The sequence below is a fragment of the Megalobrama amblycephala genome, linkage group LG1 (genome assembly GCF_018812025.1).
Source record: "Megalobrama amblycephala isolate DHTTF-2021 linkage group LG1, ASM1881202v1, whole genome shotgun sequence".
NCBI lineage: Eukaryota > Metazoa > Chordata > Actinopteri > Cypriniformes > Xenocyprididae > Megalobrama > Megalobrama amblycephala.
The window spans coordinates 17,269,224-17,297,175 of NC_063044.1; the positions used below are offsets into that span (position 1 = coordinate 17,269,224).

The 27,952-nt window shown below is 40.8% G+C and overlaps 1 pseudogene; it reads left to right on the forward strand.

Moving 5' to 3' along the window:
• On the forward strand, positions 1 to 27,952 carry LOC125264603 (annotated as a pseudogene).

Sequence of the window (27,952 nt, forward strand, 5' to 3'; positions counted from 1 at the left end):
GTGCAAATCCAGCATTGAACTCGTGTAGATTCTGGAAGCTTCTTCAGCGCCGCATCCAGTGTAGAAAATATCACTGATTATAACGGGTTCTGTTATCTTTTGACGCATCGCACACAAGATTAACGAAGGTCGGGTGTGGAACGACATGAGGGTGAGTAATAAATGGCATTATTTTAATTTTTGGGTGAACTAACCCTGCTCTAACAGAAAAAGCTGAACAACCAGTAGCTCTTCACAATCACTTCAGGGGTGCTTTACATTAAACAACACCTGTGAAATATCACATAATTATCAAAAGTAAAAAAAAAAGGAGTACTTTTTAACTATATGACAATGGTGATCTTTATTTGGTTTCTTGTCAATTATTTTTAAATATTTAAAATTATTGCTGCGTTCTTAACATTTATCTGAACGCCTGTAATCAGGCAAAACAGCTCAGACGATTTACAACGCGTTGTTTTGAACATATGAACATTTGCAGTTTATGCATTTAAACTTTTATTACCTTTTCGAACTAATCCATTAAACAGTTGCGATTTGAGGAGCGTGCACTAATATTTTCACTTCCACTCTTTTGCGCGTTAAGGACACGCCCACAAAGTGAAAGCAAACCTTCCAGGAACTGAATATATTGTAACACACACACACACACACACACAGAGAGAGATTTGACTCAAAACTGCTGCGCTAATTCAGTCATCAGATTCTTTCTTCAACATTTTGACAAGATCAGAAAGTAATTTGCATCTTATTTACTCGATCACTGAAAAAGCAGTAAGAATTGTTTCCTGTTTACTTTCACTTCAGTTTCACGCGTTCAGTTTCTTATGAATTAGATTTTAATTCCCATTAGCACCTTTAACAATCGTAATGCCTTGCTATTATTCTTCTAAGCATGTGTGTTTACTGTATATGACTGTTACACACCTACATAAAATCGGGGTTATGTTGAAAAAGACACACTTTACATGAAATATAATGTGCAGTAAATCTGATTTGTTGTCACAGAGTGTCAGGATGGTGAAATGCTGTGGTCTCGTGTCTGAGAAAAACCAGCCAGGTATAAACTCTCCTCTTCCTCCTGATCAGTACAGCTTTAACTGTGGTTTATTGTGGTTAAATTACAGCAGTAGGTGCAGATCTTCTGATGACTCTGTGTTAGTGCAGATCTTATGATATCGGTGTGTTGAAATGAATCTGTGTGTTTCTCTCAGTTCCTCTGAAGAGCATCTCAGTGGAGCTGCAGGTTAAGGATCACGTGGTCTCCGTCAGCTCCAGTCTGCAGTATGTCAATGAGGAGGAGCGCCCCCTGGAGGCCGTGTTCGTCTTCCCGCTGCCCGCCGATGCCGCCGTCTGCCACTTCAGTGCCAAGATCGGAGAGCAGGAGATTGTGGCGGAGCTGCAGGACAAAGAGAGCGTGAGTCTTGCTGTTTTAAATGAAGTATATGGCTGTACAAGTAATTTCAACTTAAATTATGTTAAAACTGAATCTCATATCACTTATTAAAGTTATTTAAGCAATTTCAGCTTTCTTTTAAAAATGAATTATTGATATAATTATTTACAGTGCATGAAAAAATAAATAAATCAAAAAATAAAATGGCTTGTCCTTTCCCTGACAGCAACATAGTGTGGGCTCAGATCCGGCCCACCTCTGGTCTGTGTAGCTACTTGTTCTTTTAACTAAATAAATAAAGTTATAGTGTGATAAGATGTTTACTATAATTATTGTTGTTTATAGACCCTTTTCACTGGCTGTGATGACTCGTTTTAACAGTCATCAATATCTTAAAGGGTTAGTTCACCCAAAAATGAAAATAATGTCATTAATTACTCACCCTCATGCCGTTCCACACCCGCAAGACCTTCGTTCATCTTCAGAACACAAATTAAGATATTTTTGATGAAATCCGATGGCTCCGTGAGGCCTGAGCAGTGACATTTCCTCTCTCAAGATCCATTAATGTACTAAAAACATATTTAAATCAGTTCATGTGAGTACAGTGGTTCAATATTAATATTATAAAGCCACAAGAATATTTTTGGTGCGCCAAAAAAACTTATTTAGTGATGGCCGATTTCAAAACACTGCTTCAGGAAGCTTCAGAGCGTTATGAATCATTGTGAATCATCCAGCTTATTGGTGCATTACTGCCGCCTTCTGCTCCAGACAGTGACGCTGCTGACGTAAGACATTTTTATTACCTTTCTGGACATGGACAGTATACCGTACATACATTTTCAATGGAGGGACTGAAAGCTCTCGGACTAAATCTAAAATATCTTAAACTGTGTTCCGAAGATGAATGGAGGTCTTACGGGTTTGGAATGACATGAGGGTGAGTAATAAATTACATTTTCATTTTTGGGTGAACTAACCCTTTAACACTTAAGGTCTGAGGTATCGCCGGCGATACCACCGCGGTTTTTTTCTTACCAGTGTGAAAGAGACTCAAAATACTCCGTCAATGTTGCACATACAATTAAGAGTTATACACCATTTTAATCTGTGGAATATCTTCTTTTATTTGTGTACACTCAGAGTAACAACAAAATGTTGTGCTTTTTGCAAAATAATGAAAACTAGTCCAATCTGATAGTTCTCAGAAAATGAACTGTAACTTAGTGAATATCAGAGTTTTAGTGAGATATCAGGTTTTAAATCGTGCAAGTCAAATCGAAAACAAACATTTTGTGTTTATGTAATCTGTATGAAAAGAGAGCCATGTCAAAAGTCTGTGATTCAGCTTATTATCCGCTAATGCGGCCACGCCCACGGAGCCAGCGCTATTCAGACGCAAATTCAGAGGCAATAAATACATGCATTCATCATCTCAATCGTGTATTTATTGTCTTAAAAAAAGTGTTTATCTGGATGTTAAAGCGATATCTGGAAGCCTGTTAGTTTCTGGAGAGCCACATGGTTGTTCTTCTTTAGATTAATTTGTGGACTAAAGGTGTACAGAGCGCCTCCGGCTGCAAGTATGAATTGAAAACACAGTATCCAGCGCTCATAGTGATGACAATAAATATTGAATAAATATTACTCCTCTGTATAGAAAATTGACATAAACATGAGAATCCATCAATATTTCTCCAAATGTGCATGCTTTTAAGCTAAAAGCCTATATGAAATGCCATAGAGGTAACATAATTGTTCAGACACTTTGCATCACAGAAATACATTATATTTTAAAGTACATAATAGAATACCATTATTTTAAATTGTAATAATATTTCACAGTATTGCTGTTTTTTCTGTATGTTTGACGTACACCATGATGAGCTTCAGACATGATCACAGAGGGTTTTTTCACAGCCTACCTGACTGAAAGGCCTCATTAATATGCAAGTCATTATGCAAATCTTTTGTCTTCTCAGGTGTGAATTACAGGATTATTCATGATGATTCATTGTTTTATATGAACAAGTAGGCAGCATAATTTTGAAGCAAAAACTCTAGTCTACAACCTCCAATACCCAGAAGTCTTGTGAACAAAGATTTAATATATATTTTTTGGCTTTATTTCAGTGACTTAAGTTTTTTGTTTTCCTTTGTAGCGATTTACTACAGTTATTAATCAATTTATGGGTGGAATATGAATATAATAATTCATAAAGCCTTATGAATAAATTATGATTCATATATCGACCCAACGGGGGAATTAAACATATATTGTGCATTAATTACAACGAATTATAATCAATTACATATATGCTTAGTTCTGGATTACTAATTATTTAGAGAAACTGTTAGTTTGTCCAGCAAACTGTAGCTCCTCAGAATGTTATAAAAAGGAAGATTTTTCTTTCCTCTGGCCACGAGGAAAGACCTCCTATTCTAGCATCCAAACATAGAGCAAGGATATAGGATCGAAACGTTAAAGTGACTTGGTCTTCAGTTGAAAGAACAAACAGAACAATCGACCGTGAATAACGTTTTAATATATGCAAACTACGAATACAGAGGTTATACGTCTAAATATATATACAAGAATATACACACATATGTACAAGAGTGGAAGTAGAGAAGGAAAGAGAGAAGGCTGTTACAACAGTCCTTGAGGCCAGCGCGGAAATCAGTTTCATCATCTAAGATTGAGAAACGGCAGTATACTTGCATTGGTTGTGCGTGTCGAATTTCAGTTTAGCGCTGGTGCAGTTCGTTGGTTTCTTCCGTTCCGCGGGAAGGTTTGAACTGCAGGACTTGAGAGTGAGTTTCGCTGGAAGATGGCGGTCCCGAAGCTGAGCGCGATGGCAGCGCGTGGTCACCGGAGGCGTACCGGGAGAGACGAGTGAGACAATCGGGAGAACCCCCACATGAATGATTCAGGGCCGTCGGGAGCACGCACAGGAGAATCCTGGTGTTCCTTTTTATGACAGATAGGCCGACACACCTCCTTGAGGTGGAATGGCCAATGACATTGATGCAAAGTTGTCGGGCAAGCTCTTTCTTTGTTTGGTCTCCTAGATGAATTTGCATACTTAATGACTATCAGATCGGATTTCGAGATGGAGTGCTTTCTTCACAATATCATTAAACACATAGAAAAATGCATTTGTCAGCTATGTGACATACCTCAGTGAATAGCTCGAGTCCGGAGCTTTAAAACGAGATCAAACTCGATACATCAGAAATGCATATAAAAGAAGTTATGGTTTACAGACAAAATTCTATCATTAAAATGCACACTAGCACAAATACACTAATTTAAACACTAGGAAACATACATAGGCCCTAAAATACACAATGGATATATTTCAGCATAGTTGTAGTTTATATATACAGTCAAAAATGTATGATTGTGTGTTTCTGTATGTGTCGGTGTGTGTGTTTTTGTGTGTGCCTGTGTGTGGGGTGTTGGAATGTGGATCTGGTCAGTCTCTGGGGGGGGTGCTCCTTTTAAAGTCACCAAAGTGAGGAAGCTGTTTACCCTCACGGGTCCACAAACCTGCCGTAAGTCACAGTCGGTCGGAGCCGATTTAGTGATTTATAAACACAGTTCATCAGGTTAAAAGCGTTCTGAAAACTCCAAAGTTTATTGATTATCCTGATACGTGTGCATATGCTACACCTTCAAAAAACAAACAAACATGTACATACATGTTCCTCACATATTATTGTAGCCTAGTTTGTGCTGAATACAGTGTAATGACACTTTTTCCATTAATATGTTTATGAACAAATGAAAAAAGCACAAATGTCAAGGCATGTCAAAACTTCTCCAGGGCCCCAAATCAGCCTCAGACTCCAGAGGGTTAAGATCTCCATATCTCTGGGATTGAACCATCGAGGGCCTTTAAAATGAAGATACCAAAAGGAAAATTTAAGGACCAGAATCTAAAAGGATATTAAGATATCTTTAATACTTCTTAAGTTACAGGCATGCAAACTTGAGGAAAAAAACACAAGAAGTGCTTTTTTTCCATTTTTGAACTGTCACTGTTGGCATATAATGTAATAAAGATTGTGAAAATCAATAGATTTTACTAATAGACCTACCAATCTCTGTGTAAAAATAAAATATTCATGCTGCCATCTTTTAAAGTAATTTTTTAAAGTCCCTCTAAACTGGCTCCAAATCTCAGGTGAACATGGTCATTTTGACCCCCCTCTACAAAATAGTGGATTTCTTGGTAAACATACATCTGTGACATTTAATATTTTGGCTTTCATCACACTTTATGTTAGTCTTTCTACAGAGAAAATATTAACAAAATCAAAAATTTGAGCTGGGGTCCTCTGGTTGATTTGACACGGAATGACCCTATTGTGTTTTTTTAAAGAACCATTTTCCAGAAACATCCCAGAAATACTGTCCTAGTTAATGCAGATTTTTCCTTACAAATTAAATTATCAGCTTAACAATTTGAGTAAATGTAGCTGTGTAAATGGTAGAACCTGCATTTCTGAACATCGTTGCGCTGTCCGGTAGCTCAACACTTTGCTACTTTCAGACATTCGGTCTCAACCTTACGTACGTAAGAGTAGAATACGTAAGAGTAGAATTAGTCAGATATCTGCGGTGTGGAAGTGACATTAATAATTTACTTTTGAAACATGAGTCCTTTTGGATTTATACATTAGATTATAGCACCTAGGGGATTAAATAAAGACTTTGATATTTGTCTGTTTCTTTAGGTTTTTTCTTTGTTTTTTTATTATTATTAATTTTGCATGATACAAATTTGACATTCACTTTTAGTATCTTTTACTATCTTTTACAACTTTTAATTGTCTAACGAAGAGCCTGCGAGGTCCAAATGTAACCCATGTGTAAGTCCACTATTACATTTTTTGGCATATTATGGAGATTTTGTGTGCTGAATTTTTTCAGTTTTTTATTGCAATGCAATTGGAATTGAAGTAAATAGTGTTTGTGGTTATGGAAGTGTTTGTCTTTTGCAGGCGCGGGATCAGTATGATGACGCTGTGAGTTCAGGTCAGCAGGCGTTTCTGCTGGAAGAGAGCGATGAGAGTTCGGATGTGTTCAAACTGAGTGTCGGGTGTTTGTCTCCGGGTCAGAATGCCGTCATCTCCATTGTCTATGTGATGGAGCTCAGCGTTCAGGCCGACCACGCCCTGCGCTTCTGTCTGCCGGCCGTACTCAACCCCAGATACACACCTGCAGGTGCAGATCGCATGACTTCAGCAAACACACACTAATGAACACAATTCACAATTCCACACAGAAATTGGAAACTGGCTTAGGACGCAATTTTCACTGACCTGATTGTCTCTCATGTGGATTGATATTAAGGTCTGTTTTAGAAAAGATTTTTCTGAAACAAGTGATACAATAATCAGCAGGTCTTTCTGTGCCAAAATTAAACGATGTTTAGAAAGCCAATGTCTAATATTTTTTTGTGCAAAATAAATAGAACGTATTGTCAATAAAATAAATCATTTCAGCATTTCTCTTGTTATAAATTAATATTTACCTGTTTTTGTCATTTTTATGACTACTTTGACGCTCTTAATCTTATAATTAGATTATGCGACTTTAGCTGGGGTTTCACTTGCGGGTTCACATATAGTAAAGTGTAATTTATTCCTGTGATCAAAGCTGAATTTCCAGCATCATTACTCCAGTCTTCAGTGTCACATGATCCTTCAGAAATCATTCTAATATGCTGATCTGCTGTTCAAGAAACATTTATGATTATTGTCAATGAAAACATTGCAGTGCTTTACTGTTCAGCAGTTGCATTGGCTGTGTCCTAAACCAACCGGATGCACGGGTCAGTTCTGGTTAGGCAGTTTGGCTCTATATTGATACAAGGTTATCTGTTTGTCCATGTGATTCTCTCAGCTTCAGCGGCTGGTGTTCCAGAAGTTTCCTCAGCAAGTGTTATTCCGTACACACTGTCTCTGAGTGTCGAAGTGAGATCTTCAGACCGCATCTCCAGACTGGAGTCCAGCTGCTCTCTGGATCCTCTGGTGTTTCTTGACGCACAACACACCCATGCCACGGTACTGTGAGTGTGTGAATGTGTGTGTGTGTGTGTGTGTGTGAGAGAGAGAGAGTGTGTACAGTTTTTATGCAATACCATCAATTTCCAAAAGCCTGTATTGGTTTGTGCAGGTGAATCTGAGTGCTGGTCACCAGTTCGATAAGGACGTTGAGCTGCTTCTGTACTACGAGAATACCCATCAGCCCACTGCTGTTGTAGAGGCCGGAGCGGCCGCGGCTCAGCCAGGTAGAGGTTTCTGTTTGTACATGAATTTAGTATGCTGTAAATATACTTTTACCTCCTGAGACCCAATTTTTTTTTCATTTCATTTTTTTCATCATTAGATTTTTGTAGAGTAAAAGAAACAAATGGTGGAAGAAAAAACCAAGACTCAGTTAATAAGAAAATGAAAACAAAACTCTATAACCAAAACAATGTTATATATTACATTTTTACATTCTCTCTACAACAGATATGAGAATAATGTTGGATAAAGATGTTTAGTAAATGTTTATATTTTGCATTTAGTTTGTACTGTATACTAGCGCCTGCATTTAATAGGCGTTGAAATGTAAATCTGGGTTTTCAGGACTTCGACAGCTCCAGGAAACTTTTTTGTTTTGTACAAAAATTCTCAACTATGGTTTGAAAGATATTTGATATACAGTTTGACTTTACACGATATGTGTGTAAACATGGCCAAAAATGGGGTTTCCTATTATTTACAATGTATCTATTCATTGTCAGTGAGATAGCACACATAATCATATGCATATTTAAAATAATGCGACCAACAACATTAAACAGCATATAAATCAAAACTGCCTAATGTTACTGAATGAAGCTGTAGGACTGTGAAGCTTTGGGGGTGTTGATGGACTCGATCTACTCCATCTGTGTTTTGATCATCATTCTGAATTTGATATGAATGTAGTTGTGATTTTCCTCAGCTTTTTGCTCAAAATGTTGCCCCGTCTCTGTTTCAGGGTCTCTGATGGGCGACCCGGTGCTCATGATCAGTTTGTACCCAGAGTTCCCTGCGGACATGATGTCATCATTGGCATCTCGAGGCGAGTTCATTTTTGTGGTTGACAGATCCGGCAGTATGGCCTGCATGATGCATCATGGGAAAGATGCACAGATGCGCATCCAGAGTGCAAGAGTAAGATTTAGGATTTCAGATTTGACATTTATTGAGATGTATTGAGTCAATGTACTCAGTACACACGTCTCTCTACTGTACTCACTGTATATGCATCTCTACTGTACTCACTACACATGCACCTCTACTGTACTCACTGTATGTGCATCTCTACTGTACTCACTGCACATGTCTACTGTACTCACTGTACATATCTCTCTACTGCACTCACTGTACAAGTCTCTCTACTGTACTCACTGTACAAGTCTCTCTACTGTACTCACCTCACTGCACATGTCTCTACTGTACTCACTGCACATGTCTCTACTCTACTCACTGTACATGTCTCTCTACTGCACTCACTGTACATGTCTCTCTACTGTACTCACCTCACTGCACATGTCTCTACTGTACTCACTGTACGTGCATCTCTACTGTACTCACTGCACATGTCTCTCTACTGTACTGACTGTACCTGCATCTCTACTGTACTCACTGTACATGCGTCTCTACTGTACTCACTGTACATGCGTCTCTACTGTACTCACTGTACATGCGTCTCTACTGTACTCACTGTACATGCGTCTCTACTGTACTCACTGCACATACGTCTCTAATGTACTCACTGTACAAGTCTCTACTGTACTCATTGCACATGCGTCTCTACTGTACTCACTGTACATCTCTCTCTACTGTACTCACTGTACATATCTCTACTGTACTCACTGTACATGCGTCTCTACTGTACTCACTGTACATGCGTCTCTACTGTACTCACTGTACATGCGTCTCTACTGTACTCACTGCACATGCATCTCTAATATACTCACTGCACATGCGTCTCTACTGTACTCACTGTACATATCTCTACTGTACTCACTGAACATCTCTACTGTACTCACTGTACATGTCTCTCTACTGTACTCACTGTACATGTCTCTCTACTGTACTCACTGTATATGCGTCTACTGTACTCACTGCACATGTCTACTGTACTCACTGCACATGTCTCTACTCTACTCACTGTACATGTCTCTCTACTGCACTCACTGTACATGTCTCTCTACTGTACTCACCTCACTGCACGTCTCTACTGTACTCACTGCACGTCTCTACTGTACTCACTGTACATGCGTCTCTACTGTACTTACTGTACATGCGTCTCTACTGTACTCACTGCACATGCGTCTCTACTGTACTCACTGTACATGTCTCTCTACTGTACTCACCTCACTGCACGTCTCTACTGTACTCACTATACGTGCATCTCTACTGTACTCGCTGTACGTGCATCTCTACTGTACTTGCTGTACGGGCATCTCTACTGTACTCACTGTACATGCGTCTCTACTGTACTCACTGTACATGCGTCTCTACTGTACTCACTGTACATGCGTCTCTACTGTACTCACTGCACATGCGTCTCTAATATACTCACTGTACATGCGTCTCTACTGTACTCACTGTTCATGTCTCTACTGTACTCACTGTACATATCTCTGCTGTACTCACTGAACATCTCTACTGTACTCACTGTACATGTCTCTCTACTGTACTCACTGTTCATGTCTCTACTGTACTCACTGTACATATCTCTGCTGTACTCACTGAACATCTCTACTGTACTCACTGTACATGTCTCTCTACTGTACTCACTGTACATATCTCTACTGTACTCACTGAACATCTCTACTGTACTCACTGTACATGTCTCTCTACTTTACTCACTGTACATGTCTCTACTGTACTCACTGCACATGCATCTCTACTGTACTCACTGTACATGCGTCTCTACTGTACTCACTGTACATGCGTCTCTACTGTACTCACTGCACATGTCTCTACTGTACTCACTGCACATGCATCTCTACTGTACTCACTGTACATGTGTCTACTGTACTCACTGTACATGTCTCTACTGTACTCACTGCACATGCATCTCTACTGTACTCACTGTACACGTCTCTCTACTGTACTCACTGTCTCTCTAGGACACGTTGCTGCTGCTTCTGAAGAGTCTTCCTATGGGATGCTACTTCAACATCTACGGATTCGGCTCTCGCTTTGAGTCCTTCTTCCCGTCAGTAATCAGATGTTCAGTTGTTCTTCAGGAATGATCTCATGTATTTTAGCGCTGGTTTTGTGAGAGTCTGTGGTGTGTGTCGTTGCAGTCAGAGTGTTGTGTACAGTGAGGACACGATGGAAGAGGCTCTAAATAGAGTAAGGAACATGATGGCAGACATGGGCGGCACTGAGATCCTTCAGCCTCTGAACCACATCTACAGTCAGCCCTGTTACCCTGATCACCCCCGACAGGTACAGCCAAACTTACTAATTATTCACCACTATTTCTTCATAACATCGCTGAGGTGTTTTTCTGAGCCTGACACTGATTCTCTCTCAGCTGTTCATCTTCACTGATGGAGAGGTTGGGAACACTAAAGAAGTGCTGGACCTGGTGAAAAGTCACGTTAACTCTCACAGGTGGGCGTACACGTCTCAGTTGTCCTCATTTACTGATATCACTGCGCTTATCTCAAGGTTTAGTAGTTCATGCCAGTTGGTCATGTGTCTTCAGGTGTTTCTCCTTCGGGATCGGTGAGGGTGCGAGTACGGCTCTCATCACAGGAATGGCCAGAGAAGGTTCTGGTCACGCTCAGTTCATCACAGGCACTGACCGCATGCAGCCCAAAGTAAGATCTGCTGTCGACAGAATCAGAAGATTTTCAGGGTTTTTATTTACCACTCTTTCTTCTTGTCCTTCTCTGTCAGGTGATGCAGTCGCTCAGGTTTGCTGTTCAACCGGCCGTGGATAGTATCTCTGTGGATTGGTCTGTTCCTGAGGGCGTTACGGTGGACATGCTGTCCCACCCATCAATACACTGTTCCAGGGTCAGAGGGCGCTCATCTACGCTCAGCTGAAAGGACAGGTCAAAGCTTTTTAATGGACTACTTTAAAAGGCTTTTGGAGACCAGAGCCACAGTTTAAACCAAGGGCTTCTTTAACAAGGGTAAAATATGTGATTAAGAAAAATTGCTGCGCTGCCTGATAGCTTGTCCTAACCCAGATGTGACACGACACTGGCCCTTGTAAAAAAGTAGTTGAAGAGCTGTGTAAAATCATCAAATGCTCATGCTACTTTCTGTTTCTCTCCCTCGTCATAGAGTTCAGGAACGGCAGAAGGAGCAGTAACTTTGAAATACAAGCTGAAAGATCAACCAGTGACTAACCAGCTCCAGTTTGCTCTTAAACCAATCGAAGACACAGGGTATTGCACACACTTACACACACAACATTTTGCTATCAAAACATTAAACTTTAATACACCACGTTCCAAATTATTGTGCAAGTGACATATCAGTAAGATTTCAGTAGAATAAACATTCAGATTTTAGTTTTTCTAAGGAAATGTTTGTTTGTTTATTTATCCATGTCTTTTTAGATAACTTCTCTAGATAACAAAATAATTTGCCAGATCCATGGAAAACCCTACTTAGAGCTTGTTCCACATTATTAAGCAAGTCACAGTTCTCATGCAATATGGGGAGGAAGAAAGATCTTTCTGAAGATGAAAAGCATGAAATGGTGCAATGTTGTGCAAAAGGCATGAAAACAACTCGTATTGTGTGAAACTGAATGGAGATTATCAAATTATCATAAGATTTGTGAGTGATTTAGAGCACAGCAGATCTCGGTCAGATAAAGGCTTATTAAGTGTTTCACCCATGGAAAGAGGACAATAAAACAGCTCGAGTAAAATGTCACGTAATGTTACATTTACCTCATTAAAGCCATTTAATGACCATAGTATGTTAGTTAGTGCCACAATATGACATCACGTTCACTAGCCTCCAGGCTGTATATTTGACAGGTGTGTGTTTGTTGCAGACGGATGATTCACCAGCTGGCGGCCCGGTCTGTGATCCGTTCTCTGGAGCTGGAAATGCGGGCTGGGAGAGCAGAAGCGGAGGCCGTCCGGAGCAGGATCGTGGAGCTCAGTGTTCAGGCAGGAGTGAGCAGCGTTCATACAGCTTTCATCTGCGTCAATAAAGATGGCAAACGGACCATCACAGGGCCGCTGCTGCAGAGGAGAGTGCCAGTACGGAGTGAGTTCACAGTGTCTGTGTGTGTGTTTAGAGCAGGACAGTCCAGATCCCGGGGATCATGTGTGCCTTAATAACCAATCACATTACAGCCTTGATATTATTGAATTTCATTCAGTTGTGCAATAGTCAATCACTGTTTGCATATACCATAGAAATGAATGAGAACTGAATCATACCATTTCCCACAAAAGCAGTTTATTCAGCGAAGTAAAGCCTCTCCTCCATTGACATCCATTAGAAATTATTACGCTTTTTTTCATGGAGGCTTGCCTTAAAGTAGCTTTGCTAGAAACTTGCAGATGTGTCTCCGGGATCAGGACTCTTTAGAAGTCAGATTTCATAATCAGTTTCCTATCACATGATAGTTTAATATTAGTGTGCTCACATCATCAAAATGTGATATTAAATTCTTTTATTAGGTATAATGGCCCAAATGTCTGTAGGGGGCGGTGGCAGTCGCAGTCGCAGTCGCAGTGGCGGTGGCGGTGGCAGTCGCAGTGGCGGTGGCGGCTTTCTCAGTGGCGGTGGCAGTCGCGGTGGTGGTGGCGGTATGAGAATGCGCGGTAAGAAATAATACACACTCTTCTTTCTTTTTAAGGGATTAGTTCACTTTCAAATGAAAATTAGCCCAAGCTTTACTCACCCTAAAGGTGTATATGACTTTCTTCTTTCTGATGAACACAATCGGAGATATATTAATAAATATCCTGACAAGTGTCTCCATCCACATCCATCCATCATAAACCTGTGCTCCACATGGCTCTGGGGGTTAATAAAGGCCTTCTGAAGCGAAGCGATGGGTTTGTGTAAAAAATAAATAATCCAATATTTAACAAGTTAAAAATACCTAGTATCCACCAGACCACCTTCCGTATTCAAATTTTCATTTTAAAAGTGTACTAATCCTTTAACCTCTTATGTGGGTCAGTCAAACTCAAGTGGTCCAGGGGATTTTTAATTTTCTTATTTTTTTGAGCGATGACCTCTATTTATTGGTAATGCAAAACTACATTTTATTTGTTTTTTTCCCCTGGTTTAACCACAGTGGCTGTCTTTGTGTCACAGCACACAACATTTTGTTTGTTCAATAAAAATAAAATGAAAAACCCCTCATTTTGGGGTTGAATGTCCCTGGTGGGGGAGCATATAGGATTTTTACAGATGTAAAATCTGTAGTATATTTTTAATGTTTATTATTCGTTATGCTTTTATTACATCTGTATATTTCTCCAAGCACATGAATAAAGCTTTTACCCAGATTTCTAGCAGCTCTATTTCTGTGAGCAGCAGAATCTCATTGAGGACTTGCTGTATACCTGTGAAAACTTCAGCTTTCTTTCTGGTCCAGAGACCTGGTCCTTTCTGGTCCTAAGTCAGGGGTATTTAAAAGAAATTGCACACATAGAAATATTAACAGATGCCTGAAATGTTCTGTATGTGCACTATATTTAAAGCTGCAGTCTGTAACGTTTTTTGGTTAAAAATGATCCAAAATCAACTTTTGAACAAGTACATAACCAGCCAGTGTTCAAAACTATCTCCTTATCTTAGCTCGATTCACAACTGTAAGCTTGTAATAATATTTTATAATAAGAGTGACATAGTGGATTTCCGCGGGAAATTTGAGCATGCAGCAGTTCGTCTGTGCGTCATTACGTCACGTCCGTAAACAGAAAGGAAGAAGGAGTCCCATTCAGGCTAGTTGGTTTTATCACGTGAGGATGCTGCTGGTAGCGGATCATTTATAACCTTTTCCACAGCATTTCAAATAATTAAACTTATCATTTTGATGGCGGATTGTAATCCAGAGAGATCCAAATGACAATCATCAGTGACAACTGGAGATTCACTCGTAGTCAAAAAGCAAAAGACTTCGCACTGCAGAGTGGATACAGAAATTAAAATCTACAGGTAACACTAATACACAGTAAATACACAGTCACTCAATGCTGATGTTGTTAACATTAACAATTTGAGAACAATATAACAGTAATAATAATTTGCACGGTTTGGTGTGATCAGAGCTAAGCGATCGTTAGATTTAATCATCATTGGCAGCGCAATTTATTGTAGGCCTAATGCTTTTTTCCTCAGTTGGTCAGAACAATATTATTATTATTATTATTATTAACCTTTATTTAACCAGGTGAGTCAATTGAGAACCAGTTCTCATTTACAATGACGACCTACGACACAAAAGTGGCAGACATGTTACTTGTTCAGATGATATTTTCCAGTGAAAATTCTTATATTGGTCATACTTTCAAGACGTAGAATCTGTGATTCTGAAGTTCAGTATCCACTAGGGCTGTCAAAATGGCTGAAAAGCTAAATTCGAAATTCTTTCTGAAATATTAGCAAAATTCGAATTATATTCGAATTCTAAACGCAATACTTAATGTTAGAGGAAAAAAAGTACTGTATTGTCTGCTATGCCGGCAAGAGAGCGCAAGCGAGCGCAAATAAGCAAATACAAACCAAATCAAGCATCTTTTATTTAAATGAAATGAGTGAAATGTTTTTTTTTTGCCAAAGGAGTATATTTTGAAAGGCTCGCATACTCGACTGTGCACGAGATGCAGCGGAACGCGGAAAATGAAGTATAACTGGTCCTTTATGCCGATTAATCTGCCTAATTTGCAGCACAATCGGCCGATGGCGATTAAAAAATGCCAAAAATCGGCCCGATATATCGGCCGGCCAATTAATTGGTCAACCTCTACTTGAGTGATCAGGTTTGGTCCCAAACAGCAATGACCATCCTGAACTCAAATATTGGGCCTTATTTATCTCAACAGAGAAAAAATGATCTTACTCCAAAAACACCCGTTAACCTCGTAATTGCAAACATTTACAATAATTTATGTTAATATTAAATACAGGTAAATAAAACGATAACATTTACAAACATTATAAACACCTAGTCTAATCTCTCCTCACTCCACAACAAATTCTTTAAATTTAACAGTATTTAGGATAGAACAAAAAAAATTTAAATAAGTAGCCATGAATAAAATAAAACACAAATTAGTCTATAGTGGCAATCGTTATAAATGACATACAAAAATTCAGCCAAAATGTATTTATTTAAAGTGAAACTGAAACTGTATTGTTCGGTTCTGTTCAGTTAGTTTCATTTTCATGGACTTACAGTTTGTTTTTTTCAGTCACGTGTTCCTTTGTTCAGTTTCCCGCCACTCGTTTGTCTCCTTGGTTACTGTCATTATGAGTTCTGTGTTTCGGCTGTGTTTATTATCTCGTTTGTGTTTGCTTAAAGTTGAACCCTCACAGTCACTCTTTGTCTGGTCACCATCGTTAATGCTAGTGTTGTGTTTGCTTGTCTTCCTTTTGTATTCTTTGCTTGCGTAGATTATTAAAGGTCCCGTTCTTCGTGATCCCATGTTTCAAACTTTAGTTAGTGTGTAATGTTGTTGTTAGAGTATAAATAAAATCTGTAAAATTTTAAAGCTCAAAGTTCAATGCCAAGCGAGATATTTTATTTAACAGAAGTCGCCTACATCGAACGGCCAGTTTGGACTACATCCCTCTACTTCCTTCTTTAATGCCGTCACTAAAACAGTTTTTTGACTAACCTCCGCCCACAGGAATACACAAGAGTTGCGTTTGTAGAGTGTGTTTGTCGCCATGTCGTCGAAACGCTGTTATTTTCATCACCGGGTCTGATTCCGGCTCAAATTGATAGGGTAAAATTAAAGACATGTTTACAATAACACTGAGCGCATGCATCTCCACGTTATGGTAAGAGGCGTGACCTTTCCGGGCAAGATGCGCACAGAGCTGTCGAATCACAACACAGGAACCGCTGGCACAATCAGAACTCGTTACGTATTTCTGAAGGAGGGACTTCATAGAACAAGGAAGTCATCAGCCCGTTTTTATGACAGTGGAAACAGCGGTATACAGATAAGTAAATTATGTGAAAAATACTGTGTTTTTTTACACGCGAAACATGAACACGTTATATTGCACAATATAAACACAATCAAAGCTTCAAAAAACCACGAAAAACGGGACCTTTAAGGCCATTTTGAACCTGATTTTCATCCTCCTGTTGACAGTTTAATCTGTTGTCTGTCAATAAACACCATTCATCGTTATCTACTGTGTTCTCTGAGTATCTGTCCGTAACAGAAGACTGGACCAACTAAAAAGGAAGATGAGCTGCATTGCAATGGATTTGTGGGAGTTCTTGGGACAAATCGCGGCAGTGGCACAATCCAGCAATGATCTATTTACCTTCACCGGAGAATTCTGTTGTCTTGTTCAAGACAGTTCCTTGGATGACTCGACCATCAAGGCATTGTACAGGATTACTCCCCAGTCAAGATGGGCTGGACTGGAGAGAGGCGATCAACATATGTTTGGAGAGCTTTCCAACCGCACAAGATCCTCATCTTAGGATGTCCACCATTCAGAACTCCCGTTACAAGATGGCTGCCACTCCTGTATCCTCAGCTAAGATGGTTTAAGCCTATTGGTCTTCTCCAAAGTCTTCTCCAGCCCCTGAATCCGCTCCAGTGTTGGCTTTCAGAGATGGCTCCAGCCCCCGACCAGAGTCCAGTGATGGCTCCAGCCCCCGACCAGAGTCCAGACATAGCTCCAGCCCCCGACCAGAGTCCAGAGATGGCTCCAGCCCCTGACCAGAGTCCAGACATAGCTCCAGCCCCGACCAGAGTCCAGAGATGGCTCCAGCCCCTGACCAGAGTCCAGTGATGGCTCCAGCCCCCGACCAGAGTCCAGAGATGGCTCCAGCCCCCGACCAGAGTCCAGTGATGGCTCCAGCCCCGACCAGAGTCCAGAGATGGCTCCAGCCCCTGACCAGAGTCCAGTGATGGCTCCAGCCCCCGACCAGAGTCCAGAGATGGCTCCAGCCCCCGACCAGAGTCCAGAGATGGCTCCAGCCCCCGACCAGAGTCCAGACATAGCTCCAGCCCCCGACCAGAGTCCAGAGATGGCTCCAGCCCCCGACCAGAGTCCAGACATAGCTCCAGCCCCCGACCAGAGTCCAGAGATGGCTCCAGCCCCTGACCAGAGTCCAGACATAGCTCCAGCCCCCGACCAGAGTCCAGAGATGGCTCCAGCCCCTGACCAGAGTCCAGTGATGGCTCCAGCCCCCGACCAGAGTCCAGAGATGGCTCCAGCCCCGACCAGAGTCCAGTGATGGCTCCAGCCCCCGACCAGAGTCCAGAGATGGCTCCAGCCCCTGACCAGAGTCCAGTGATGGCTCCAGCCCCCGACCAGAGTCCAGAGATGGCTCCAGCCCCCGACCAGAGTCCAGAGATGGCTCCAGCCCCCGACCAGAGTCCAGACATAGCTCCAGCCCCCGACCAGAGTCCAGAGATGGCTCCAGCCCCCGACCAGAGTCCAGAGATGGCTCCAGCCCCCGACCAGAGTCCAGTGATGGCTCCAGCCCCCGACCAGAGTCCAGAGATGGCTCCAGCCCCCGACCAGAGTCCAGAGATGGCTCCAGCCCCCGACCAGAGTCCAGAGATGGCTCCAGCCCCCGACCAGAGTCCAGAGATGGCTCCAGCCCCCGACCAGAGTCCAGAGATGGCTCCAGCCCCCGACCAGAGTCCAGAGATGGCTCCAGCCCCTGACCAGAGTCCAGTGATGGCTCCAGCCCCCGACCAGAGTCCAGAGATGGCTCCAGCCCCTGACCAGAGTCCAGTGATGGCTCCAGCCCCGACCAGAGTCCAGAGATGGCTCCAGCCCCCGACCAGAGTCCAGAGATGGCTCCAGCCCCCGACCAGAGTCCAGACATAGCTCCAGCCCCCGACCAGAGTCCAGAGATGGCTCCAGCCCCCGACCAGAGTCCAGAGATGGCTCCAGCCCCCGACCAGAGTCCAGAGATGGCTCCAGCCCCCGACCAGAGTCCAGAGATGGCTCCAGCCCCCGACCAGAGTCCAGAGATGGCTCCAGCCCCCGACCAGAGTCCAGAGATGGCTCCAGCCCCCGACCAGAGTCCAGAGATGGCTCCAGCCCCCGACCAGAGTCCAGTGATGGCTCCAGTCCCGACCAGAGTCCAGACATAGCTCCAGCTCCTGACCAGAGTCCAGAGATGGCTCCAGCCCCTGACCAGAGTCCAGTGATGGCTCCAGTCCCCGACCAGAGTCCAGTGATTTGATTTGATTTGATTTTGATGGCTCCAGCCCCCGACCAGAGTCCAGAGATGGCTCCAGCCCCCGACCAGAGTCCAGTGATGGCTCCAGTCCCCGACCAGAGTCCAGACATAGCTCCAGCTCCTGACCAGAGTCCAGAGATGGCTCCAGCCCCCGACCAGAGTCCAGTGATGGCTCCAGTCCCCGACCAGAGTCCAGTGATTTGATTTGATTTTGATGGCTCCAGCCCCCGACCAGAGTCCAGTGATGGCTCCAGCCCCCGACCAGTGTCCAGTGATGGCTCCAGCCCCCGACCAGAGTCCAGACATAGCTCCAGCCCCCGACCAGAGTCCAGAGATGGTTCCAGTCCCCGACCAGAGTTTAGTGATGCTCCAGCCCCCGACCAGAGTCCAGTGATGGCTCCAGTCCCCGACCAGAGTTTAGTGATGCTCCAGCCCCCGACCAGAGTTTAGTGATGCTCCAGTCCCCGACAAGAGTCCAGTGATGGCTCCAGCCCCTGACCAGAGTCCAGATATAGCTCCAGCCCGCGATTCCGATCTGATTCCGATCCAGTTCCACCCTGGCCACGGTCTCCAGGGCGCCCCCCCTCCCTGGTTGTTCTATCTAGGCACAAGGACGTACCTACCGGGAGGGGGAGTACTATCACGGTCAGCGTCTGTCTCACCTTCCCTGAACTCCATTTCCCATCATAACCCCATTTCCCATCATCCCTCCTTCAGCTCACCTGCTCACACTCAGCAATCACCTGTACCTGATCGTCATCACCTCATCACACAAGCAGCATGTAAGCACACACCTCACCTCACTCCAGTGTCCTGTCTCGTTTGCACGTAATGGTCTTTTCCTACGATCCTCTCCTACATCTCCTGGTACTTGCCCGTCTCCATTCTCCAGTGTCTACTCCTTGTGTTCGTGTGAGAACTGTGTTGAGTGTGTGTGCTTCCATCCATCTACAATATCATCACCAGTAAGACAAAGACTGCTTTCAGTAACTCATCATCATCCAACACATCTAAATATCCTGTTTACTTACCTGCATTCCTGTTTAAACCTTCTGATTGTCAATAAACACCATTCACAGGGTATCCGCGGGGCATTAAAAAGTGGATGGATTTTGCGAAAATTAAGGCCTTAAATGGCATTGAAAAGCATTAAATTTCATTTCTACTGGCATTAAGTTTTTTAGATAGTTTTGAAGAAAAAGAATACTACCAGTTTATTTTGAATAAAGCCTAAATAATTAATAACTTTGATTTGCTGTCACAAAATATGTACATTGGTGTGATACGCACACAGAACCAGTTTGGTAATTGCTTCTGGCCGGTGCAAAATCACAGCAAATGTCTATCTTATGTGTATGGTGATTTTGTCAGACAAAGTCTCGATTAACATGCCAGGGCTTGAACATTACTTTCCCGACCAGACAAGGACCTGATTAAAACGTCAATACCAAAAAACAAACAAACAACAACAAAAAAACAACAACTTGAGAATCACCAAAACGCGAGTGTGACTGATTTTATCACATTTAGTGTAAGTGGCGATCAATAGTGGATAATAATAGGCTATATTATGGACTGACGATATCAAGGTTGCGCTGTTGAGGCTCGTGCACCATCTCGAGGAGAAATGGAAACATGAGCGAAGCACATACAAAAAGAAACTTAGTTAAACATACTGTGGTGAAAATTCAAAATGTGGAGTTTTTATAACTTTATACTGGTAAGCAAAACCACAAAACCAAAAATGCTGTTTTCCTAAATAGGCTCACGATTAAAAACGTGACACTGATTTCAACAGCTAAATTAACAAGTAGTTAAAATTAAGCCACTTACATTTTAGAAGGAACATTTAATGTTTTTGAACTATTTTAGCAGCAAAAATAGTTTCAAACAAAGATCACAGCAGAACCAGTGCGCAACACTCAGCCTTGTTTTCATTACTGAATGATTCAGCGTTTTGAACAAATCAGTTGGGTCAAAGATTCAATGACCTATTCATAAACAATTGCCTCATTCTTGAATGAATCAGCCATTTGAATGAATGAATCAATGACCCATTCAATAAGACGGTTACTTGACGCCACCTACTGGTGGTTTAGTTTTTAAAATGTAATTTCCCCTCCAACATTTCATATTTGTATTTTCAAAAAGTATTTAAAACTATCCCATGACATTATTTAATGCAGTTGTAATCAATCAAAAATATATGATTTACATATGTCAAAGCTGCAATATTCTGAAAGGATATTGATTCAGAACAAATTTATATTTCTACCACAAAAAAAAACAAACTTTTTTCCGGACAAGCTACTGTTTTACTCGTACAAGTGACAAGTGATTTACTCTTGTCCACATGATGAGGCTTAATGTCGAGCCCTGTATGTAATCTTAATGGGCCGTGTTTCAGTCACCATTTCATATTGTCTGACAACCAAAACAGAAAAAATATATAGATGAAACGATTTTATTGGGAGTTTGGCTGTGATAAAATATATTACGTGAGCAAAAGGGTAGCAGCAGGGAAGCAAACAAATGTAAAGGGCTGACACTTGGCAGAATGCAAATGCAACAATGACATGATGAATTTTCTAATGACCGTATGTCATCATCTATTGACATTTAGCAGCATATATATTATGGCATTGAAAATAAAAAATGGCATTAAAAAGGCATTAAAAAGCATTAAATTAGATTTGATGAAACCTGTAGAAACCCAGATTCATCGTTATCTCCTGTGTTCTCTGAGTCCGTAACAATACTACTTGATGCACTTTTTTTTTTCATTTTGTTAATCTGTTAATTAAGTGCAATATATTTTGTGTAGTCCTATTTATTTTATCCCTTATAGGCTACTTGGTTTCTGTTTATTCTCGGTTCACAGAAGCGCTGCTGGTGCGTGATGAGTTTATGCTGTTATTTGCGCATAAATCTAAATAAAGCCCTGAAAAAAATGTGTCACAGAAACTAATCTATTGTAATTTATTTTAATTTGAGATTGTATTCTTAATGGTTAGTCTCCGATTAATGAGCTTTGGTTTTCTTCGGTCAGAAAAATAATCAAATAAACAAAATTCTCTCATAACAATTCTCCACCAGACATTAAATGCTGTTCACGCTTACTCAAAAACTTGAGTACACCAGCTGAGACTTGACGTGAGATTTAATCTTTGCCACCACTTACGTCCATATTGATAAATACCAAGTTTTGTGTGGAAAGTAGTCCGGGCCACACATAAACTTGTGAATGATGCTCTGCATGTTCCAGGAAAACTTCAATTGCATGGTCACCGTTGGTCACAGCGCCTTTTAATTGCCATTTTTGATCTGGCAATTATTCACTTACCAATTAAGCACTGATGAGGGCCTTTGAATTTTCTGTAAATGCTCATATAATAAGATGTGCTGTGACACAAAGACAGCCAGGTGTTTTTTCAATACCAATACATAAAGGTAATCACTCAAAAACAATAACAAAAAAATTAAGGGTCACACAACCAACTTTACAGTTTTTGGAGCGAGTGGGTTTTGATTTTGTTTCATGTGTTTTTAGTGTCTGTTATTCTTATACATGTGCTTTTCTCTCTATTCTCAGCAATGGACGCTCAGATGGATCATTGTGCATTGCGTAAAAGTAATACAGCAGACAACCCACAAACACTTCACTCAACTTTCTTTTTCTCCATATCTAAATTTAACTGTTGGAATGATTGTTTTAGCACACAAGCTCTTATCAGTTTCTCTCTGTATTCTGACGAGTTGCGGCTCCCAAGATGCCTCGTTCTGATGTGCGTAGTATTCGGACACCGCCAATAGGTACTTCACTCAACTTGTATTGGTCTTTTTTGAATATGTTTTTTACATCTAATTGTCTTTTTCTCCATATCTGAATATCACTATTTGAATGATTGTTTTAGCATATACACTCATATCAGTTTCTCTCTGTATTCTGACGAGGTGCGGCTCCCAAGATGTCTCGTTTTGGTGGGCGTAGTATTTGGACACCGCCAATAGGTACTTCACTCAACTTGTATTGGTCTTTTTTGAATATGTTTTTACATCTAATTTTCTTTTTCTTCATATCTCAGTGTCACTATTTGAATGATTGTTTTGCAAAGACAGCTCCTCAAATGGCATTTAATTCTCTATATTGTGTGAAACAAGATATACTTCGCTTAGCCTCTTTTTATTTTTTATATGAATCTAATCGTCATTTTCTGAATGTCACTCTTTGGTTGGTTTTGGCATGTCTCCAGACTGCAGAATGATGGTTGCATGTGATTCTGTGTCACATCTGGGTAAATCAACACATCCAGTTCAGATTCAGAAAACAACTAAAAAAATGATCACAATATAATGTTTCATATTGATCTGTCTCGATAATTATTGGAAAAAATTTCAGTAGAAAAAGAAATGTTTGAATTTAACCAATGCATTTCTAATTAAGGCACACAACAAATCATTTTAAAACAAAGTCAAATAAAATGTAAACAAATATTTATTATATTTTATATGAAAATTAAATAAGTGTTAAAGAAACTTAAAGCTGCACACTTCTGGATAAATAGAGAAACTTTTTTGTTTGTTTTAAACTGAGATCACAATTCGGAATGACAACTAAATGAAATAACATGCAATTTACTAGCAGTTCTGACAAAAAAAAAGAAGAAAAATTGTATTAAATATTAAATATATTTGAAATAATCTTTAAAAAAATGTATTTGAAAGAAACTGCTGAATGAAGATTCAAATACATTTTTTAAGTCACTTGTCGCCACCTGGTGGTGAAACAACGTAATCGATAAATGTATATCTGAACTATAAACTTTTATCTCAGTACGTCTGTGATCTTTTGAATATTTGCAACAGAAATAAAGATACTGTGTGGTTGAAAACATTGCAGTTGTTTATACTGACATGACAACTGCTCTCAAGATGAACTTTGAAGTAGATCAACTGTAAGACGGAAGGAAACCATGAAACTGCCACACTGACAAGCTGACATGTACTTTTTAACAGTAGCCCCTCACTACAGAACACTTGATATCTAGGGGGCGGAGTCAGGTAGGTTAAGGTATATGTAAAGTGGGAGGAGTTGGATCTAAAACCAGGGGGTGGAGATGGGTATGTAAAGGGGGGGAGTTGGATCTAAAACCAGGGGTGGGGATGGGTAGGTTAAAGTATATGTAAAGTGGGAGGAGTTGGATCTAAAACCAGGGGGTGGAGATGGGTATGTAAAGTGGGAGGAGTTGGATCTAGAACCAGGGGGTGGAGATGGGTATGTAAAGTGGGAGGAGTTGGATCTAGAACCAGGGGGCGGAGATGGGTATGTAAAGTGGGAGGAGTTGGATCTAGAACCAGGGGGTGGAGATGGGTATGTAAAGTGGGAGGAGTTGGATCTAGAACCAGGGGGTGGAGATGGGTATGTAAAGTGGGAGGAGTTGGATCTAGAACCAGGGGGCGGAGATGGGTATGTAAAGTGGGAGGAGTTGGATCTAGAACCAGGGGGTGGAGATGGGTATGCAAAGTGGGAGGAGTTGGATCTAGAACCAGGGGGTGGAGATGGGTATGTAAAGTGGGAGGAGTGGGATCTAGATCTTTTGTTCTGCAGTGAGGACCATCTCGGTGATTGTGCAACTGAACTCCACAGCAACTTGTTTGCGTGTCACTCGAAGCGCGTCTGTTTGGGACGGAGCGAGCTTGAGAGTTGTTCATGCAACCGAACTTCATGTCTGTTTACATTTTAATGCATTTAAGTGAAATTATATCGAGAGTTATATAGAACATTTTTTCTATCATTATCGATTAAGACATACCATCGATAAATACCAATACCGTTTTATCTATACTTTACAAATCACAGACATGTTATTACAAATGACTAGAGGTTCCCAGATAATACTAATCCCGTGCACATAGGGATAATTCATGGGGTAATGTTGGGTTTAGTGCCACTAATGAATGCTTCACTTTTGAAAAGTCATGAAATTTTGCATTGTCTGAAATGCCAACATGCAGCTTTAGAGAGACAGTTGTATTTGCAGTCTAAATTAGAGGAAATTTAAAATAACTCCTAGTAAAATGTTACATTCAGAGCTGATAGCCACTAGATTGGCACTTGACCAGCTGTTAACTCAAGAGAGCAGAATCTGCTTTGTTTTATGCAAGACAAAGACTTTACGAATCGGGAAATAACGAAACACTTATAAGCTCAACACTTGCAAGTAAAGTTTGGGTTACCTTCCCATCAGTTATTTGGTTTTCATCAAATGAAGCATTTTATTGAGAAAACTCTCTGGATAAAGATGTGTATAGAGTTAGATTTTTTATTTATTTATTTAACTAGTTATAATTAAGTTGGCTTGAAAAAGCCAACTTACTGTTATGCTATTTTCTTCTGAGACTAAAATTTCCAACTCTAACTCCTCCTAGAGCTTTAACTCTACATACTCCAAACTCGGGTCAGACCTTAAGACTGTTCTGACTTAGTGTGCTATATCTTTTCTAACTGATCGGACTTACGGTTTTCCTAAAAAAGACTGTTAAAGCTCGGAAAAATCCCATTGACTTTCATTGACGGAATGTTCAAATGATCCAAGACTGTTCAAACTCCAACTGTCAAAATTCAAATTTAAACTACGGAAGCCCATTAGACTCAAAAACTCAATTAGACTCAAGTGCCATTCTATGTACTGTTTCTAATCCATTCAAACTCATAAACTCATCTATCCATCTATCTATCTATCTATCAAACTAAATCTAGCAACACCCCATCAACCACCCCGAGTACCCTAGCAACCACCCCGAATACCCTAGCAACCGCATAGCAACACCCTAGCGACCACCCCGAGTACCTTAGCAACCGCATAGCAACACCCTAGCAACCACCCTGAGTACCTTAGCAACCGCATAGCAACACCCTAGCGACCACCCCGAGTACCTTAGCAACCGCATAGCAACACCCTAGCAACCACCCTGAGTACCTTAGCAACCGCATAGCAACACCCTAGCAACCGCATAGCAATACCCTAGCAACCACATAGCAACATCTTAGCAACCGCATAGCAATACCCTAGCAACCACCCCGAGTACCCTAGCAACCGCATAGCAAAACCTTAGCAACCACACAGAGCACCCTAGTTCTCTATCAAAATTACTAAACTAAAACTGAAATTTTCAAACTGAAAACTTTTAAAACTGCTTCAAACTTTCTGGACTGCTTTTTCAAGCCAACTTAAAGTTTGTCTCGACAAACTTTTTTATCTAGTTAATTATAAATATTTGGATCAGTTAATAAAATTAATATAATAAAATCAATATTACAATCAATGAACCTGTTGTCAAGTGAACACACAGTGTTAATTGTTTATTAATTCTAAGAAATGTTAATTTCCAGGTTATGGGAAAAAAACAATCTTATTGTACAGTACTACTCAGAGCCTGTAGTCAGGATCTGCATGAATAGGGACTCCGGTATATGAGCGTGAAACACAGACAACTTTACGTGTGTCATGAAAAAGACTTTATTAACTAGACTAAACACTTAAACTACTCTAACACTGACACACATACATGCATACAGTTTACCAAGGGAAAGAGAGAAGTTACAGCATTGTTTGAAATTCAGCAGATCAAGCTTGGGGGTTCCTTAGAAGCTGCCTGAATTTCTTTATTTCTGCCTAAACTCTGTATGTATTGCAGCAGAACCTGAGCCCCAGACGGACCCTTTACTCCAGCTGGTCTCTCTTCAGAAGGCCTCGGGATGCTGGGAACTGAACGCCTCACTTGCTGCCGTGTTTGGGAAGACAGAGAGTGAGGTGACCAAACACAGACCAGCACAGGTGGGGCATATATGATGTCATATCCTCAGGTACGTCATGATTGGTTCAGTGTGTGTAACGTAGTTGTGTGTTCCAGGTGGACGGGTCAATGTGGGCCACCGTTCTGGCTCTGATCTGGTTATATGCATGTAGATCAGGTGACCAGGTTGAGTGGCAGTTTGTGGCCATGAAGGCAGCGTCATGGATCCGCTCTCAGAAACGTTGAGACAACATTCATTAATTTACCTTTCAATGCTTGACGTTGACAGAAAACAGCAGTACTTTACAAACATTCAGTGCTGTACATGTTCTTGTACACTGTCGATTGAGTTTGGAGATGTTTGTGTGTGTTTCAGCGGAGGGCCTGTCTCAGTGTGTGCGCGACGGGAACATCCTGTTGGGAGGTCATGTGACTGAAAACATGTTGGGAATCTGAAGACTGAAGAATCTTGTGCTGTCATAAATCAAATAACTCATTCTTTATCATAAACATCTGTGTTTTTCTGCTATAAAAAATAGTATGTTTTAAAGAATAAAACTGACATTTGTATCAGCGGTAGAGAGACTATTGGGTCTGTCATAAATTCATGTTATTACTCTAAATACAATTCTAAATATATAATCAAAATTTGTGAGTGATCATGAATCCATTATTTCGCTGTGTGTTGTTGTGAGCAGACTGTGTCAGTGTGACTTTACCAAACTATTAAAGTCTTTCTTCACTAGTTATAATTATCTGTCTGATATTTAGAAATGCATTTAATGCATTACAGATTAAACATGAATATTGTGAGCTTGGGTAAACTTTACTGTCTGCATCACAGAAAGAGGGTAATGCAGTCTGTGGCGGTTCTTGTAAAAAGTCTTGTTACCTGTAGCCACATATAAGTAAGGGATGATAACAGTGTTTCAAGCGACATATCGATTTACCAATATTTTCCCCGATATTTAAGCATTTTACCATAATCGGATATGGTTTACCGATAAATGCCGCCATCTTGTGGGTGTTTTGAGAATTGCGCACAGGATCGTCATTTCAGCGCATCTTTAATTAGCTGTAATTAGTAAACTTAATTTAACATAACAGCCATTAATGCACAAATTAGATGTGTTAAACATAAATGCCTGAAATGTAGCTAGTTTATGCAGCTTGTCTCTAATGGAGACAAGCTCACGGAGCCAAGTAAGATAATCCGTCATGTCCTGTCCCAATAATGATGTAACTTTGCATGAATACTTTAAATACAGCCAAGAATGAGCACATGTTAGAAATAAAAGCACTGTATTTAA